This window comes from Rhipicephalus microplus, unplaced genomic scaffold (assembly GCF_043290135.1).
Source record: "Rhipicephalus microplus isolate Deutch F79 unplaced genomic scaffold, USDA_Rmic scaffold_13, whole genome shotgun sequence".
Lineage (NCBI taxonomy): Eukaryota > Metazoa > Arthropoda > Arachnida > Ixodida > Ixodidae > Rhipicephalus > Rhipicephalus microplus.
Window position 1 is genome coordinate 21,742,390 of NW_027464586.1, and position 19,206 is coordinate 21,761,595.

Here is a 19,206-nt window from a genome sequence, read left to right on the forward strand (position 1 = left end):
GGGAGCAATGGCATTCTCTATTTGCTCGGTCAACGAGGCGTAATTGACCCCTTCCAATTCGGGAGGAGGTTCAACGTCGCCTTTAGGAATGGTTGCCTCCGCGACTACGGCTTCTGCAGCCTGTTCTCGCACAAGTCGATTTGTTACCGTGGTGTCCAACTCGCAACCAGGCCCGTTGTCGATTTGAGGCTTGTTTGCCTCAGTGAAGGTTGCTCTCGCAGCCAGTGCACGTGCCTTTGATCTAGTCAGTGCCTGCACTATGCCTTCTCCCAACGTTAGACCTTTCTCCTTCAGCATTTGATCTGACTTATTTGAAAATAAGTAAGGATACTGAGGGGGTAGATATGGCGATACCGCGGCTTCTGTTTCCAATGTTCCAAATGCGCCTTTAAGGACAACTTTAGCTACGGGAAGGCACTGACTGTTTGCTTCTACGGCTTGTCTAATCCAGGCACAGTCTCCTGAATACTGTCCGGACTGAACAAAAGACGGATGAACTACGTCCATAGTGGCTGCGGAGTCTCTAAGAACCCGACACTGCTTGCCGTTCACGGTAAGGTCGTACATATAGGGCTCTAACAACTTCATGTTCTCGTCGGCTTCATTTATAGATAAAAAGGCCACCTTTTCTTTCGGGCAGTCTTTCGCGAAGTGCCCTGTTTCATGGCAATTGAAACAAGCAGCCGGTTTTCTCGCCTCAAATTTCCTTTTGCTTGCCTCTGCTGACGCCCCATGGTTAGATGAATTGTTTTCCTCACCCTTTTGTGCGAGACTTGTTGGTTGTTTTCTAAACGGCGCCTTATTCGGCCGTAGGAATTTTTCCCTTTTAGGCTCGCTGTTTGCCCCGAGGGCGCGGCGCGTAACGAATTCTTCAGCGAGCTCTGCGGCTTTTGTTACGGTGTTCACGTCTGGTCTATCCTGAACCCAGAACCTCACCTTTTCTGGTAACCTTTGATAGAATTGTTCCAGACCGATACACTCGAGCACCTTGTCATGATTCCCATACGCCTTTGCCTCTTTGAGCCACTCCCCCATGTTGGCCATTAACTTGTAAGCAAACTCCGGGTATGAATCATTGCTCTCTTTTACGGCGTTGCGAAATTTTTGTCTAAAACCTTCCGCTGACAACCTGTATTTCTTGAGAATGCTCGACTTTACCTCACTGTACTCGTCAGCCTCCTCTTTCGTGAGGCGCGCGATTACTTCTGAGGCCTCCCCCGGAAGTAGGGACAACAAGCGTTGAGGCCACGTATCCTGGCTGAAACCTTGCCTTTCACAAGTTCTCTCAAAGTTGACGAGAAACAGCCCAATGTCCTCCCCTAGCTTGTACGATCTTATTAGGTCCGTCATTTTGAACCTGACCCGCTCTGCGGTACCGGATGCCTTGCTGCCTCCTGTTCTACTATTATGGCTAATCTCTAGCTCGAGGCGCTTCATTTCAAGCTCGTGCTTTCGCATCTTATCTGCCTCGGCTTCTGCCGCTTTCCTTTCGGCCTCCGCCGCCTTTTCTTCGGCCTCGGCCGCGGCCGCCTTTCGTTCGGCCTCTGCCGCTTGCCTCTCCTGAATCTCCTCGACACATTCTGACAGCTCGTCATCCTCCGCCCCCAATGCGAGAATCGCCTCTATCAGCTGTGGCTTTCTTTGAGGGTCCGACACCTCCAGATTCAACTCCCTTGCAAGTAGCAACAACATGGACTTTCGCAGGGATTTCAGATTCATGGCTGCTTCCAGTAGCGCTGTCTCTGTTCCACAAAGATTCCTGTCCTGCAACTAATTAACCTTGACGGCAACGACAGCTCTAGATACCTGCCTTGCCTCAAGTTTTCCGTTAACTTAGTCTACAAATAAGGCTTCAAAAGCTCTTACACGGAATCCTGCCCTGTCACTGTTAACCTTGACGCCACTGACAGAAAGAGCTTAACCAAGCTATCACACAATTTCTGCCTGACGCAAGTTACCTGTTAACCCAATGACCAAGACAGCCCCTCTCTACCAGCTTTTACTTAACACATAGAGTAAATGCCTGGTAAAATTTAACAGAGAAAGCCGGCACTCACCCAGTTCGCAGTCATGTCTCCGGCGTCGTACCTCTCAGAAGTGCCGTTCGGTTCCCTTTGGAAGTCGATGAGCTCGTGTAATCCTTCTCCTGTCGTCCCGTTGTTGAACTTCGGGCTCACTCCGTCCAGTGGTCGCTTTCGGGGTTATCAGCATCCCGCCGCTGCCATCCAGTTGTTGGGACTCCGGGTCCTGCCGGTCTCGTTTTCGGTAGCTGGCCCCGTCGCAGGATCCATCGTCCAACAATTCAGCGAGAAGAAGCACCCGAACGAACAACAGAGATTTATTTACATGTGGAGAAGTGGTCAACTGACCCAAAGAGAGAAGAGTGCGTGTGATACAAAACGTCTTCGGCATTTTATAGCGCCACGTTGTTGACACTGGGCGCCTTGTCCGCATCGTCAGCCAATACGGTGTCGCCGGCACCTCGGCCACGAGGGAGGGGAAAACACCTCTCACAACACAAGGAGTGGCCCAACCCAACACGAGGTCCATATATGGTCCCGGCGCCCCAAAATGTTACCAAATATGGTCACGAACGCACAGCAGACCCCGTAGCTCTCCCGGCGAGGAGGAACCCGAATGGGGAGGTGGGGGTGGACGACACCGTCAGGTCAAGAACCGGTTCTCCCCCAAACACTTCCTGCTTGACTCCCCAGGGCCGGTCGTAACACCCTGCTGTTCCCGAGAATCTGTTTCTCTCAGAAAAATGTGTTTAAAGTCCTCACGAATATAGGAATGAAGGAAAATAGAAGGAAAAGAAAGGCAGGGAGGTTAACCAGCCTATAGGCAGTCGGTTTGCTACCCTGCACATGGGAGAGGGATGGGGGAGATGAAAGAGAGCAGAGAGGGAAGAGAGAAACAGCACATTCGGCAGCACACGCGCGCACACTCACGAATATACATAGCACAGGAAACCTTTGCCCTTTCTCTCCAACTTTAGTATTGCTGACATTCTTTCAACTTTCTCGCAAGTGTAGCATACTCATTTTCTTTTTCAATGATGTAACCCATACATGTTAGACGTCCTCTACTCCCGTGCTGTTAAATGAATGACTATTCCAGATTTTTTGGAGCACTTGTTCAAACTGTGCATGGCAGCCCACACTGCAGGCGTACTACTGAATATCGTTTTCTTAGGAGGGTATCAAACAGCGCTGTAGATGAAATTTAGAAAAGGCAAAAAACACATATTTCTGTCATTTTCACCCACCTTTTCTTTACAGCACTAATAAATTTTTTCCCCATCAAGCAATACATAACTTAATCCCGTCCAATGCGAATACAGCCTACACACGAGCGAAATTACTGTGCCCTGGAAAACACAGCCCTAACTTTACATACAACATTTGGCACTATTTTTCATTATAAGATTGCCTGACATAGCCACATGCTGAATAATGACTGGATAAATCAGTCACAAAAATAAATAATTATATAGAGGATAGTGGAGGTGCAATATTGTTTATCACCTTGGTCTCTGCTGCTTTTATATGCTTCCATGCTGACAAAAACACATAACTCTGTTTTCTCGAGTTAGTAAGAACTTAATTGTAGTTGAAAAGTGGCAGAGACTGGATGGGAATAGAGACTCAGCGTGGTGGCCCCACCTTAAAAACCCTATGAGTGATTTGTCACTTAATCTCTACTCCCGCCTACACGTACCTCTGCCTTGGAGAAGAGTTTTTGTGTGTGTTTCGTACTACATGGCTAGAGCTGCACAGTAACTATGCATGCATACCTGGCATGAACAGAGCCATAGAGGAAACCAGGGTATGAATTTCACTTTATTGTAGGGCACACAATACTGTCACATCTTATTATAAAGCTGACAAGTATGAAATGGAGGATACAAACAATTTTAGTATGTACTCTGAATGGAATACAAATGTTAATTTTTATACGAGCTCATTTAGCAAGAAGGCAAAAAACTGAAGGTGCATTTGTAATTTGGAAGCATAGTAAAGAAATAGTGGATAAAAACGCATCATAGGTAGGCCAGGCCTGTTAAAACCCACATTGTATGTGGCTTCCAGGCACACATGTGCGATTCCAGATAATGCACCGAGGGTCTAAGACGTTAAAGTGTGAATGCAGAAAATGAGAAATAGGCTATTGAGTCTGTTAATGTAAACAGATTGGCAGATCCCACGTACAGGGGGAATCGATGATGTGCGAAGCACGAATGAGGAAGGTTGATGTGTTGCCTAAATTCAGAAGAATGTTACAAAGTGGACGTAAATTATATTGAACACAACTTCCATGTCACGATTATTATGTTAGGACATGTCATTTACCTTCGTCTATTCATGTCCTGTGATACTAAATTTAGTATATGTGGAGCTAGCGAAACGGCTGCGAGTGCGCTATGAACATAGCATAAAGAGGTACGTGTTTTACATGACATGCATATCATGATTAGCATGTTTGCACGTGTCATTTCCCTTCATTGTCCATTCACAACACATAATTACCAAATTTGTTAAACGTGAGGCTAGTGAAGCGGCCACAATTGCATCATGAGCACGGTATGATGTCATTTTTATCAATGTTTGCACCAGTCATATACCTTCATCATCTATTGATGTCTCGTAACACCAAATTTGGTGTATAGAAAGCTAGCAAAACAACCAAAGAGCATTATGAGCATAGCATGTAGTCGTGGTTTACATGGCATGCATGTCATGGTTTCGTCGTTAGGGTTAGTCGCTTATGTTCGCCGTGCAGTCATGTCATATCATACCAGTTTTGCAATATGTCATGTGAACGAAACCAGCGCAAGAGCAGCAAGAACATGGAATGTAAATCAAGACATTCATGACTTACATGTAATGATTTTCATGTTACGACTACTCACTTAATTATGCTCATCATACAGTCATGTTACACCATACCAATTTTGGTTTTGATACCATTATCGAAACGCCCAGGAGAGCCAAGAGTCCTAGGCGGCTAAATAGATAGATACGGTCAAAGTCGCCGAAATTTGCTAAGAAATGCTTTGTATTTAATAAACTAAAAGAGTGAAGCGGCAAAGCAATAAGACAATGAGTGGAGCACAATTTATGGTCTTGCTCTTAGTTTTTATGCTGTAAAGGAAAGGCAGGTTTGGAAACAGCTATACATGATTGTGGTTCACCAAGCCCAGTGCTATTCAGGTGCACTGGGAACTCTTCAAGGAGAGGACAACAATAAATCTATTTGAGAAAAGAAACTCTTCAAGGAGATGACAACAATAAATCTATTTGAGAAAAGATGCATCACCCTTTCAGTGAATGACAGTGCACCTTCTGCTGCTATCTGTAGGTATGTAAAGCACAATGAAATCAAAGCACATCCTTCACTTGTAGGTCAACGCATGTGACAACACAGCTTTCAGAAGTGAATCGTTGTTATACATTAATTTTATATATTCAGTATTCTCAAGAAAGGCATAGTGAGAAGTAGAAATGAACTGAGCATGCAGCACTAAGACTTGGTGGGCCTTCTTCTGTAGTATGCCACATTAAGTTGTAAAACTGAAAACACTGGAGTGTATGTCTTTTTTCTTAGCGCTGTTGTTGTAGCAAGCAGCTGCTGAAAAAACAGTCATCTGCCAGTTGTATGTCTGGTATCTAAAATGTGTAGGCAGGGAGGGGAGGGGGAGATGGGATCGTGAGCAACAGTGGATGCAGACAAGTGGACTATTTTCACAAGCTGCTTTAGTTGTTCTCAGATAGGAGTCTGTACATACAACTTGGCCTGCTCATACAATGCTGAAAAAAATAACTTAATTGAAGAAAACGAGAAATTGAGTGTTTAGCTACATCACACTCATAACAAAAATTTTCCACCGTGCAGCGTTCAATTGACTAGGAAGGAGAAATTGACTTCAATGGTCTATCTATCTAGCTGCTATGTCTGGTCGCTCTCCCGATCACACCCTTAGCTTTGGGTAAACCAAATTAGTATGGGAGGGTAACAACATTTGACGAATACGATTGCCCGTCAGATCATGAATAATGCCGCAAGCTCGTTGCGTATGTTGTCAAACCCTTTCTACCAGATGAGTGGCATACATCTAGCAGGTACGCGGTTATGTGCCCCAGGTGATTGAAAGTTTGTCTACTCAAGAACGACAAGAAATAATATTGGTAATTTTAACACGACAACATCCAAGCAAAAGTCAGTGTTGACCTTATAAATGTAATGAATATATATCAGGGCCCCAGCAGGAATGAAAACCAAACATTCTGCGTAGCAATCAAGTATTTTACCACATAGCCACACCAGGTCTCAACACTGCTGTGGAAATAGACACCACTCAGGCACAATGTCGATTGCATGCTAACTATAGAATTTTATATAAATTACAGATGCACTCTTATGATGCAGCCGTCACGACCAGTTCACGTCAATTGTAGTTAAGCGCCATACAGTTTGGTAGATTTATGTAGCTGTGTTCGTGGCTACCATCCTTGAGAACACAAGTGCATATCAGCTTACCATGTCTGATGTTGCTAGCACTCGTGTTGCTGCTGGCATTATTGTGAAAATGTAAACAACTGGTTATAAAAACATATGTGACTGTTCAACGTACATTTGTACGTACAAAATTCGTCCGTTTTGCTAAATACACCACAGTCATCTTCCTTCAATGATACACGTAAGTCTCAAACGGTAAATTATGTTATTGTACAACATTTTTATACATTAAAAGAAGTCACCACTTTTTCAGTGCTTTTTTTTGCCGTTCTCCTACATGAAAGAAGCTTTGTTTTCCCCCCTAGAAGTTCGCTAACTTTTCAATTACAGAAAAAAGAAAACAGGTGGCTATTTGTTTTTTTTAATCTTCAAAAGGGATATATACTAGTTTGTTATTTGCTTACAAGGGTGCCATTTCACGCCGGGAAATGAGGCACGCAAGGGCAGGAAAACCTACCGGGTGCAAACCACATGTACTACATACCCAGGCGTCGAGCACTTGTTTATGTACAACTATCGATCGTGCAGCTGTATGGGGCTTGAGTAGAGCCATACAGGCTCTTTCAATTTGATTCGTGTTTCTCAACCATGAACGACTCACTTCTACATTTGTGCACGATCGTGCAAACTACATAATGTAACACTTGCATGGCTTAACTGACAGAGAAAATCGGCCTCGCTGATCGATAAAACAGCAGTAATGCCACTCATTAATTGATACATTCAATGAGCAAGCGGCAAAACAGTCAAAGCAACTTGCCGATCAAGCACAGTGAAAAACACTTTCACGCTCAGTAAAATTTGTACAACGAACGGTACCACCTCACACACACAAAAAAATCAAATATTAGCAATCACAAAAATAACGCTGAAGCACGCAGTGACACTGCAAGTAAGGTCTCTAGTGCAAAGGACTATAGTGCAAGTTCAAGCGCTAAAAACACCATCCCCGTTCGTCAAGCATGTGGGCAACGATAAGCACAATCGCAGCGCTCATGTCCACCACAAAGACAATGCAATCAGCACACGTCCAGCACAACACAAATGTGTACAGCTCGCGATCGCGTACAGCTCATTCCACACACGCACGAATGCACACACGCCACACGCCGAGAGAACCTCAGGTTGCCTTACCCCCTGTTACCCAAAAGCCACTTAGAAGTGTGGCAGCTTGGGCTAGTTTTCGGGAAAATTTTCGGGCAATTGAACTTCCAATTAAAAACTGGCATCAGTGCGCGAGATTTCCTTGACCTGGTTTTGCTGTACCTTACCTCTACTTTCGTTCAATGGAATGATTGCATTTATCTGCAGAAAAAGAGTGTTTCAATCGGCTCATGCATAGCACCTCTACTCAGTGATCTCCTATTGGAAAAAATGGGCAAAAACTGCAGGAAAAGTTGGAAGGCTCGCATGTCGTCAAAGTATTTAGATACGTGGATGATTTCTTGGTTCCTCTAAATTGTATTTCTTCTATGTTCCACTCGTTTGCGACTCAAACGATAGGTGTGTTCGAAGATTGTTTAAAGCCTCTTGTGTTGACACATGAAATGCTCGAGAATGACATGTTACGCTTTTTGGATTTAAGACTGGTTTTTAGCTCACAGCACATCTGTTAGTGTTATGAACCACGTGCGCAGAAACCTCTACTTCCTTTTTCTTGGGTCCGAAGTCTAGACATTGGGTCCGAAGCCTAAACAGACTTTGAGAGAGGCAGTGAGCAGTACAATAATCCCTGAAGTCCCTGATGGAAGGAAACTTAGCAAGATAAGCATGATCTATAAAGGAAAGGGAGACAAAGATGACATAAACAACTACCGTCCTATAACAGTGACATCAGTGGTCTATAGGCTGGCGATACAGCTTATAAAGGAAAGACTGCCGGCATGAATAGAGGATGAGGGGGTGCTGGTGGAACTGCAGAATGGGTTTCGGAAACACAGGAGGTTGGAAGACAATCTGTTCTTACTGACGCAGTGCATCGAAATAGCAGAAAAGAAACTCACGCCCCTGTGGCTAGCATTTTTGGATATCAAGGGAGCGTATGATAGCGTGGTTCAAGAGGACTTGTGGGGAATACTAGACACACTGGGTGTAGAAGATGGAGTCACTAATCTTTTAAAAGAAATCTATAAAAGTAACAAGGTAGTTACTAAAAGGGAAAAACAGGTATCCAAGCCCACAGAGGTGAAACGGGGACTTAGGCAGGGGTGTCTACTGTCACCCTTGTTATCCATGATGTACCTACAAGGATTAGAGGCCAAATTAGAAGGAAGTGGACTGGGCTTCAACCTCTCTTTAGTCAAACAAGGAAAGCTCATTGGTCAGGCACTACCAGCATTAATGTACGCAGATTATATAGTGCTAATGGCCGACAACAAGGAAGATTTGCAGAGATTGATAGACATCTGCGGTAATGAGGGAGATAGGTTAGATTTTAGATTCAGTAAGAAAAAATCAGCAGTCATGATTTTTAATGATAACGAAGGTAGTGAGCTTAGAATACAGGAGGTTGCGCTAGAGATAGCAGATAAATACAAATATCTGGGCGTATGGATAAGCAATGGGACCGAGTACCTAAGGGAACACAAAATATACGTGACGACTAAAGGTAACAGGAATGCAGCAGTGATGAAAAATAGGGCACTGGGGAATTACAATAGGTATGATGTTGTGAGAGAAATATGGAAAGCGGTCATGGTTCCTGGGCTGACGTTCGGCAATGCGGTCTTGTGCATGAGATCAAAAGTTCAAACAAGATTAGAAATTAAGCAACGTGGAATAGGTAGGCGTGCTTTAGGAGCTCACGGTAATACGCCAAATCGGGAAGTACAAGGTGATATGGGATGGACATCATTTGAGGGCAGGGAAGCTAGCAGCAAGATAAAATTTGAGAAGCGATTGAGAAAAAGGGGGGAGGAGTGTTGGGCTAGGAAGGTTTTCAGCTACTTGTACATGAAGGATGTCGATGCAAAATGGAGGAAGCGAACCAGGAAATTGACTGGTAAATACTTAGAAAACAGCTGGTGGCCAAACCAAAAAGAACTATCGGTTAAGAAGAAAGTGAAGGAAACGGAGACTGACATGTGGAAAATTGGCATGAAAATTGGCAGAAGCCCGCACCAGAGATCTATCGAAATTTTAAGCAGAAAATTGCCAAGGAAAGGATTTATGATAATACTCGGGGTACTCATCTACTGTTTGAGGCCAGGACGGGAGTATTGCGAACCAAGACATATCGGGCCAAATACGAAGGGGTAGACACAGTATGCAGTGCGTGTGGAGAGGAAGAAGAAACTGCCGAACACTTGATAATGTTCTGTAAAGGGCTTCACCCTATAGTTCAGGATGATGGCGCAGAGTTTTTCAAAGCACTTGTGTTTAGGGACAGGGAGGGGAAAATAGACTTTAGGCGTGTAGACTTAACTAGAAGGAGTTTATCTGATTGGCGGCTAAAATCAAGGCACGAGTGAAAATTAAACACTTCACTGCAAAGTACGGATCCTCAAACTCACCATTTAAGAAAAAAAGAGATGAATCTAATGATTAGTTCACTAAGTATTACGGCTAGGTGGCGTTAGCCGCCGCCCGATCCAAAGGGTACAGCCACATCCATCCATTCATCCAACCATCCGGGTAGCGAGCTCGAAACCATAGAGTTTCCCACAATTTGAGAAACTATGCTTGAAACCCTTGCCGCTCCTTCGTGTAGCTTTCGCGAGCCAAATCTCTTCCCACCCTCTCCAGCACCCGACCATGAGGGGACGTGCGCATGACGTGCCCAAACAAGTCCAACCCCCGAGTACGCGAACAGCGTTGCTTTGTTGACCAGCGTTATTTTGTGTTCTTCTGCCTGTTTCTGCGGGATGGTTTGCAATCGCTAGCTTAGACTAGGTATAGTATATGAGCACAATGAGTGCGCGAACGCGTAGAAGCATTCCACAGCGGTCATCTGCTCAATGCGCTGACCGCGGGGACACGAACACATAGCATAGCTTTTTTCAATAAATAATAAAAGAAAAGCGCGCACATTTTTTTTATTGCGTCTTATTATTTATTTCATGTTTAATTATTCTCGTAAAGCAACAAGTACATAAACTACGCATGTTGTGTGTTAAATAAATAATTTTTGCCGTGTCACGTGGTATACTGTTGACAACGTCAGAGCAGAGTCGTTTATGTAGAGGACCAACGTCACTGCATTGCCGTGTACGTAGGGCCGTTCCTACGCATACGTCGCGCTCTCATTCTGGTTGCGTGCGCCGGCTGGGGGAACGGGGAACAGCTTTCATCTTGAAATTTGACCCATTTCCGCGGCGCGTAGCGTTGCAAAGTTTTGCAGACGTGATCATCAACGCCTCGTCTAGGCATTGCGCTTGTCAGATCAAAATTTTCAAACCTGGTGAGTGGCCCTTTAAGGCTTCGGGTTTCCCCGAGGCGTTTATCGCTTCCGTAGCTGAGACTATCCTGCGGACTAATAAGGCAGAGCAGAGGCAGCGACCGAATCTGAGCAACACGGATACAGAACGTGAAAGGATAGCCGTGATTCTATACAAACACCAGATATCTGACAGGGTCAAGAAAATCGGAAAACGTGTTGGAGTTCGTGTCCTGTTCTCGGCACCATTCAAATTAATCAGCCTCACCAAATCTACAAACTCCCTGAAAACGCAGTCATCAATGGAATGCAGAGTTCAACATAGAAACAGGTATGCGGCATGCTCCCTGGAAGTTGTCTATAGGACCCCCCTTTCTAGCGGTGCTTGTTATGTCGGAACGACCAGAAGGTGTCTGAACGATCGGCTGAGAGAACACGCTAACAATGTTAGAAACGGGAGAGATGGTTTTCTTGCTCTGCACTGCACTGAGTGCAATAGTGTGCCCCTTTTTAAGGACACAGCGACGCTGTACAAGCACAAAGAGGAGGGCACCCGAGTCATTGTCGAGGCCGCGCAGATGGCACGCGAACAGGTGCCTTGCATTAGCAAGCCCTCCCTGGCTCTGTCCGAGAAGGAACTAAGGTTCCTCGAAGGTTTCGGTGCGCGCAAGTAGTTATATTATCTTTACTTTTCTGTTTCGTTTCCTTTTATATTTTTCTTTGCCGTTTTTTTGCGCTATTGGTTTTTCTCTTACTCGTGTTCTGCTCTTTGTGCCATATGGTTTTTGTCACATGGTTACTGTCTCCTTTATATATTTTCGCGCTCTGCGCAATAAACTCAGTTGGAAGTTAGCGCTCGTGTCTTTCGTGTCCTTCTTGTCTCTGTGTCGTCGTTTTGTTCTTGCATTATAACTATCGCCAAAGGCCACAACACACCATACTCAAGGAAAATATGCGCAGAGAACCAGATTTAACGCTGCAGAGAACCTCAGGTTGTCTCAGACCACCATTCTCCAAAAGCCATAGCTTTGTATGGATCCAAGCCAAATTGGGTGAAAATAGCGTTTGCGCCACGGAGGGAAAAAAGATCACCTTTCCTTCCCCCGTCTAGAGTGCCTAGAATATTTCTCCTAGTGTCGTGAACGGGCCGGCCGAGGGGAAATGGTATGCGATACAGCCGCCAGGTGGCAGTACCGCTCTCTGGCGCGCTGCTTTTTCGGCAAGCTGGGAAGGCAGCAAGCCGGAGCAGACGCTTTGCGTTGAAATTGCAGTGGTGGTTTCAGGGCTTAGCACGTGATTGCCTTGTTATCCTGTGTTTTCCATGCAGACTGTAAATAAAGCGTGTGAATTTGAACGAAATGTATGCGAGCTCTCTGCCTTGTTGAGATTTTGTGTCCTCCTGCCGTGCCGCCTCTTCATAGATTGGCCGCTCGCGCGTTACCAATGCTACTTTTTAAATTGCGGTAATTAAGGGGTGGCCAACCGGGGGCTCCCAGCGGTACGACTGTTCAACACAAAAAATCACATATTTCTCTCCTCATCCGCGACCACCATTCCCTCCCGTAGGCGCACTTAGTGCCAGCGGCAGGCTCAATTTCGCAGCCGCAACAAAAAAGCAGATCGTCGGCCCTTTTCAGCGAAGCGAGTGCGTCAGTTTCGGTGCTGACATAGTGCTCTTCCACATTTATGCCGCGGCAGTAAGTACTGCAAAGGTACCCATCTGCAGCACCTACTTCCTTGCTTGACGAAAACACTACGTGTTTCAACACGCAGACGTCACCCAGCACTGTATTGTAGTGCCATGCGAAGCACAATGCTTCTGGGTTACTGGGCAAGCAAATTTTGCTGCAAAATGCCGACGGCGGCGTTATGCTGTGAAACGGGTGCGGCGCCTGTGCTGTTTCCTCGCCAGCGGCAGCATCGTCACAGGCCTGGGAAGTCGTGGGTTCATTCGGCGCTTTACGCTTAGCAGGCGGAGCTGTGCAGTCAGCAATATTCCTCTCTTTTCTTTTTCGAGGCACTGGTTTAGTCAGGTAAGCGGGGCCATCCGGGAAAATGGTAGGAACGGCGTCCGGCGTTAGCGATGGTCGTTCACGGTCGAATTCGATGTCCTCACCGTTGATGACATGCTTGAAAGTTCTTTGGATGTAGCGATCATCAAAATGACGAGAACACACTACACAAGTTTCGTCTAGAACTTTGTCACCTCTTTTGATGTTTCGCGCCCATTCTTGAAGACGAACAGGGTCTGCCGGAGCCCTGAACAGAGACACCTTCTCTTTGAAAGACTTGTACCCGCCTTTGCACAAAGCACGTTCTTCCTTTTTTTTTTCAGGCATAGTCACACACAATCGCTGCACGAGAATTCACGGCACATATTCAAAGCGTAGCGAGAACACGCTTCACCACACGGACAAGTCGCCACCCGACACAACGTTGAAAGACCTGGCCGGCACGCAAACTGACGCGCCAGTTGCAAGTAGCGCCCCCTAACGCCAAATCCAAATCAATTTCCCAGCCGCCGATGGGGAAGGCGCCTGTTCATGACACTAGGCATAGCCTCCTTTATTTTCTGTGCCTGCGCTTTGCCGCCGGGATCAAAGGGAGCCGACCGTCAGGCTGAGTTCCCGCAATCACCACCAGGCGGCGCTGCCTTCCCAGAACCGGCAGAGCCTGTTCACTGACTCCGGTGCTACCGCCGGCACTGACGGGTGGGTCCTTCGTTGCGCGTTTGTAAGCGCGGCCAGCTTAAAAAACAAAAGTGTGCTACCACTCCCGTGTGCCACTTAAATATTTAGGAGAGAACATATGCAAGAGAGAAAGAATAAGTACGCAAGATAGCACATTGAACAGAACACCATACCTTCAAGGAAACGGTAGAGAAACTTGTTTATTGCGTATTAATTCATTCGCAACCTGCGGAAACGAACAAGAGGGCGTCGATCGAAACGTTCCTCACTCGCACACAGTCTGACGAGCTTTAGTACCCTCGTTGACACTGTTCACAACCAGCAATCACAATCACAATTTTTTTTTTTTCTGATCGCCGTGTCACTTCTCAGGGCGTTTGTCGAAGGCTGCAAGTAGCGCGGATATTCTTCGAATACGCTAGGCACCACACCTTTCATAAGCCTTCGTGTTTTACATCCTTGCTTAAAATCAGAAGCAGCGAAATGATGACTGCACACGGTTGAGTAGCAGGAAGTGGTGTTCGGCGTCCAATTGTCTCGTGAAATGACTTTTATCCACTTTTGCCGCAACTCCTCGTCACTTGGAATTTCGTGGAATGAAATTCCTACTTCCTTCTTTTTGCTTGAAGACTTGCAACCGGGCACGCAACAGTACGCCATCGCACCTGACGCGGGTCATCACAGCCGAATGAACCACGGAGACTTGTGTGCGTAGGCCGCTGCACGAGACAGAAACGAGAGAAACCGTAAACTAACATTCCTGATTACTTAGCGAAATTCGCTGATAGGTGCGCGGAAAAGCCTCACGAGAAAGAAGCGCGAAAAATGATAGCAAAGCATGAAACCGGCCCTGCAAACACGAGGTGCAAACGACGTTGTTTGTTTACACGTACTCACTTATTGCCGCGTGTCATCTGTTCACGCAACACAATGAAGCAACAGTTAAATATTATACTTGCTGAAAGTACTACGCTGCGAAGATAGGTGCGCGGAAAAGTATTGCCAGAAAGAAGCGCGAAAAATGACAGCCGCGCTTGACAACGGCCGTGCAAACGTGGGGTACAAACGACGTTGTTTGTTTATACGCACTCATTTAATGCCGCGTGTCATCTGCTCACGCAACACAATGAAGCAACAGTTACAATTATACTTGCTGAAAGTACTACCTATCGTTTTGGTCGTAAATAATTGGTATTGCAAACGTATGCGACACGAACAAAGGTTTCCTGGAGATGCGTCGCCGCGGCTGAATGCGCCGACTCGATTCTGGGATGCGAGTGCCCCTGGCGGACAGCAGACGCAAAAAGAGAGGAGGATGCGGGAGGCGGCCGAACGGGCCCGGCGGACTGACTGCGCGGGCACAGAAAATAAAGGAGGCTATGCACTAGGAGAATATTCTAGGCACTCTACCCCGTCCTTCCTCTGTGGTTTGCTAATACCGGGTCGTAGCAGTCACACTATGGTGGCTAGAATTGGAAGGTGACGCCAACGGGAGCTCGGAGCCGCTCCTTCGTTTCGAGCAGCGCGGCGGTGGCGCTGTCGGCGGAATGGTGATGCTAGTTACGCGCGCGCGCCTTGAGCGCGCGGACCTTTCAAAGATGCTGTTGCTGAAGCATGATTCAGATAAATTGGCGATTCAGATAACTCACTGTGACGATGGCTGATAGAACGCCATTTCAAGCATTAAAAGAAATTGGCTGCCGCTGCAAGACTTCTGTGACGTTGAATCTGCGCAAATTAAAGCTTTCGTTCGCATATCCCTGCAGTGTTTTGGAGTGCAAGGCGACGGCGTTTTTTTAAAAAAAATATTACCAAAGTTCTGGGCGAGGAAAATAAAACAAATATTTATTGCACATCATATTATTAGGAAGATCTATTGCACATCATGGAATACAGGGTAAAATAAAATAAAATGAAAAAATACGCACATTTACATACGCTCGGGAGTAGTTAAAAACATTGAAACATTGCACACAGACAGCGCATCGCTTGGCACTAAGTAATAAGAGGCATACAATCACTTTCCACTCGGCAAAAAAAAAATCAATAGAGCTTAAAGTTACAATATCAAACTCAGAGCACGCGTCTAAGCTTCAGCAATTTCATTCTTTCCTGCTTAGCGTTTCGTTTGCTGTTCTGGGCTTTCACATGAAAGTGGAGCCTAGTAAGAACATAAAACTTGATAATTTTGTTTGTGAGGGACATACTGTGGTCAGGGCAGCCAACAAGTGTAAGCTTTCTTAACTGCAAGAAGGAAACCAAGTCCATGATGCTGTCAGGTTTGACTTCTGTAACGCTGAAGCAGTGGGTAAAAGGGTAAAAGTGTTCTCGAGAGTGGTCACGAGTTCATTGAGCTTGACTGATGGGTACAGCAGGCCTCCTCGGTCAACAGCAGCCGTGAGGGATGCTGCAGCTGGAGATGGATCGTTCTCGCCTTGTAGGAGCTGCTGGCTGCACTCTGCACATTTGGTGCTTGCAACGCTTTTTCTTGCCACATATCCAGCCATGTAGAATATGAGTCTGGCATCGCTGCTTTGCACGACCATGTCTGCATGCTCGGTGCCGTATTCATTGAGCACTTCATGTGCTTCGGCAAGGTTTCCTACGTCAAGAAGCTCGTCTAATTTCCTCCGAGGAGTGAGGTCCTTTCCGTTGTCAGCTCCCAGCAGACTTCTCAGCAGTCCTGAGGACACATTGCTTCCTTTCGGTGGTTTTGCCAAATTCTGGAAGCTCAAAGTGTTGACCGAGATTAGGAACTGGGAGGCAGTCGGATGATCATTGCATCCAGACATTTGTCGGACGATTCCAAACAGCCTCTCCAGGGGGTCCTGACTCAAGCGGCATGTCATCATATAGCTGAAGTTCAACTTCATCGTCAGGTAGCGGAGAAGGTGTAGCGTGCTTGATAAGGTAACACGAAGCCCCTCGGCTGTACTGCGGCTTAGGAAACCTCCGGAGCCAGCAGCTGTTTCCCAATCGTCCAGGTAAGTCAAGAAGTTTTGAATGCACTTCTCGTGCATCCCTCCAGGCTTAAGTGCACCCGAACTGCACCTTGAAGTCATGGCCTCAATGAGCCTTCTCATTCTTTCCACAAAGCTGACTGTCGCCGCTGTGCTCCCATGCTTTTCTTCGATGGTTGCATTGTACAAGAAAAGGCCTCTGAGGACTTCATCACTGTAAAGCCGCACTGCATAATTTACCCTCATTTTCTCAAAGCCATTGGGATGCACAACCGATTTGCTAATATGAGGCATGGCTTTGAGAGTCGTGTCATGCTGTTCATCAAGCTTCCGGGCACAGTCAATAGGGTCAACACTGGCATGGCCTTCTGGCAGTTTCACGCCCGTTCGAACAAAGGTGTTCCTCACACATTTAAGAAGGTGTGGGAAGTCCGAGATGAAGTGCAGAAAACGTTCTGGGTCTGTAGGGTGCTGCCTTCTACATACTGTGTTTTCTTTCCTGCCGTGTATGCCGAATGAGTGCCACATGCTTCTGTTCCACGCAGCTCCATCAGTGGTGATAAAGTCTACGTGCAGACCGGCGTTTTCGCTCATGACTACTGCTTCGAGGCTTATTTTGCCTAACGTCTCGGACTTCACATTGCTGCGTGATGCGAACACACCAATAATCTGGTGCCACGTGCCTGTAAAAGGCACGAACAATACTACAAGGCCATGGTCACATGCTACGGAGCGCTCACTCTCTGGTGTGAACTTCCCAAGGTCCACAAAACCTTCGATGGTGCCATCGGTTCCCAAGCTCAAGTGTTCAGATAGCTTAATCTCATCAATTAACAGCCCACCATGGCGCTGGAACAAGTCCATAGATTTTGTTTTTTCCGCCACAGCAGCAAACACTTTTTCGCTCAGGCCGAATCCACTCCTGTAACGCTTGAGATATCGACGTAGTGATGTTCGAGAAGGCAACGCCATGATGTTGTTTTTGCGTATATGCTCATAGAGGCGTGGGCTTTTCATGGACATAATAAGGCACTCTAGAGCCCATTCACTTTCATACTTCATCCCTTTCGTGGATTTTCTTTTAGCCGCAGCAAAGCACGCCTTGACTTGTTGCTGCTGCTTAATGGGTAGGGCCTTCACCGCTTCTTCAAATGCTGTAGAATCATTCCGTGCATTCTTTTCTTTCATTTGTTTGATGAGTGATTTAGCCTGCAGGACACTCAGGCGACTCCTTTTCGCTTGCGCTGTTCGCAGCTTAAGCCTGTATGAAAGCTTTTGGGACTGGGCCACATTTTTGCCTTTTCTTCGCCTGTAGGACTCACGATTCAGGAGTAGTCTTCTGAGGTGCTTGCATTGTGGGCAGGCTTTTTCTGGCGTTGGAGCAACCCCACGGCAAGATGGGCTGAAGGTTCTGCCATCAAAAGTCTTCTCCTTGTACTTTAAATTCACTCCAAATTCACCAGTTTTACCAAACCCTCTGCATGGTATCATGGAGTCGACGTCGCGAAGCAACTCTTCTGCCATTTCGATGTCGGTAATGTCAAGGGTCTTTATTTTTGTGGCTTGCACAAAAGCTGTCGCTTGAAGTTTGTTTTCATCTGATGTCATTAGCACATACTTGTCAATAGTCAACTTGTCACCATCTAGTGCGCAAACTGTAAACACCGTGGCGTTGTCGGCTCCAGCAATTAGATGTCGAGCCCAGTAAGCGCTGGGAAGACCACACTTGCGGACGTCGGGAATTGCGGGCACATTCGGAACAGGTATTTGGTTACTGTCGCTTTCTGTGCTGTACGAGCCAGCTGTCTCCTCGCAAGCAGACGTGCTTGGTTCCTGACGCCGAATTTTCGATGGTAGGCCGCAAGTGGATGTTCTTGACGTCCTTTTCTTCGGCACTTTCTTTGAAAGATACGCAGGAACATTTGGGAATATGGTTGGCACCGCGTCAGATTTCAGCACCGGTTTCCCTCGGGGAATCTGAACAGTTTCGCCGTTTATCACATGCGTGTAAAAACGCTCAATAAACTGCTCGTCGAAATGAAGCTCACATAGCGCCGACTTCACGTCCAACGACTTGTCGGCACGGGGTACGGCTCGTTGCCAGGCTTCGAAGAGGGCAGGGTCTTTGGGAACAGAGAAAAGAGAAGCACGCTGACCTTGCTCCCTCGATGACACATAGCCGCTCGTGCAGCCAGGAGCAAAGCAGTGGCGTTGCCTCGCTTTCGTAGTGCTGGAGTTCATCCTAAGGTCGGCACTCACACTGTCATGTCAGCAACTAAATACATTTGGCCATAAGCGAGACATCAACGCGGAAAACTGAACACACCCAGACACGCTTCCAGAGGCGAACCAGCGAACCCAGCGGCGAGTCGACGAGAGAGCGCGGAGCGCGCGCTTCGCCCGCATCACTATGCCGACAGGAGCGCCGTGGTGGCCGTCGCGGCGGCGCTTGAAAACGAGGATCGCGCGCGCTCGGCGAATATGCGGGCGCTGGCGTCACCTCCCAATTCTAGCCACCATAGTCACACTGCCCGGGACATCTAGGAGGCGTTGGTAGTACACATATTTGCCTAGTCTTCGTACTTGCGGGCAGCGAATTGTACTTGCGGCTTCGTTTATTGCTGGTTACGGTTTTGTTTTAAAAGAAAGAACGAACCGTTTT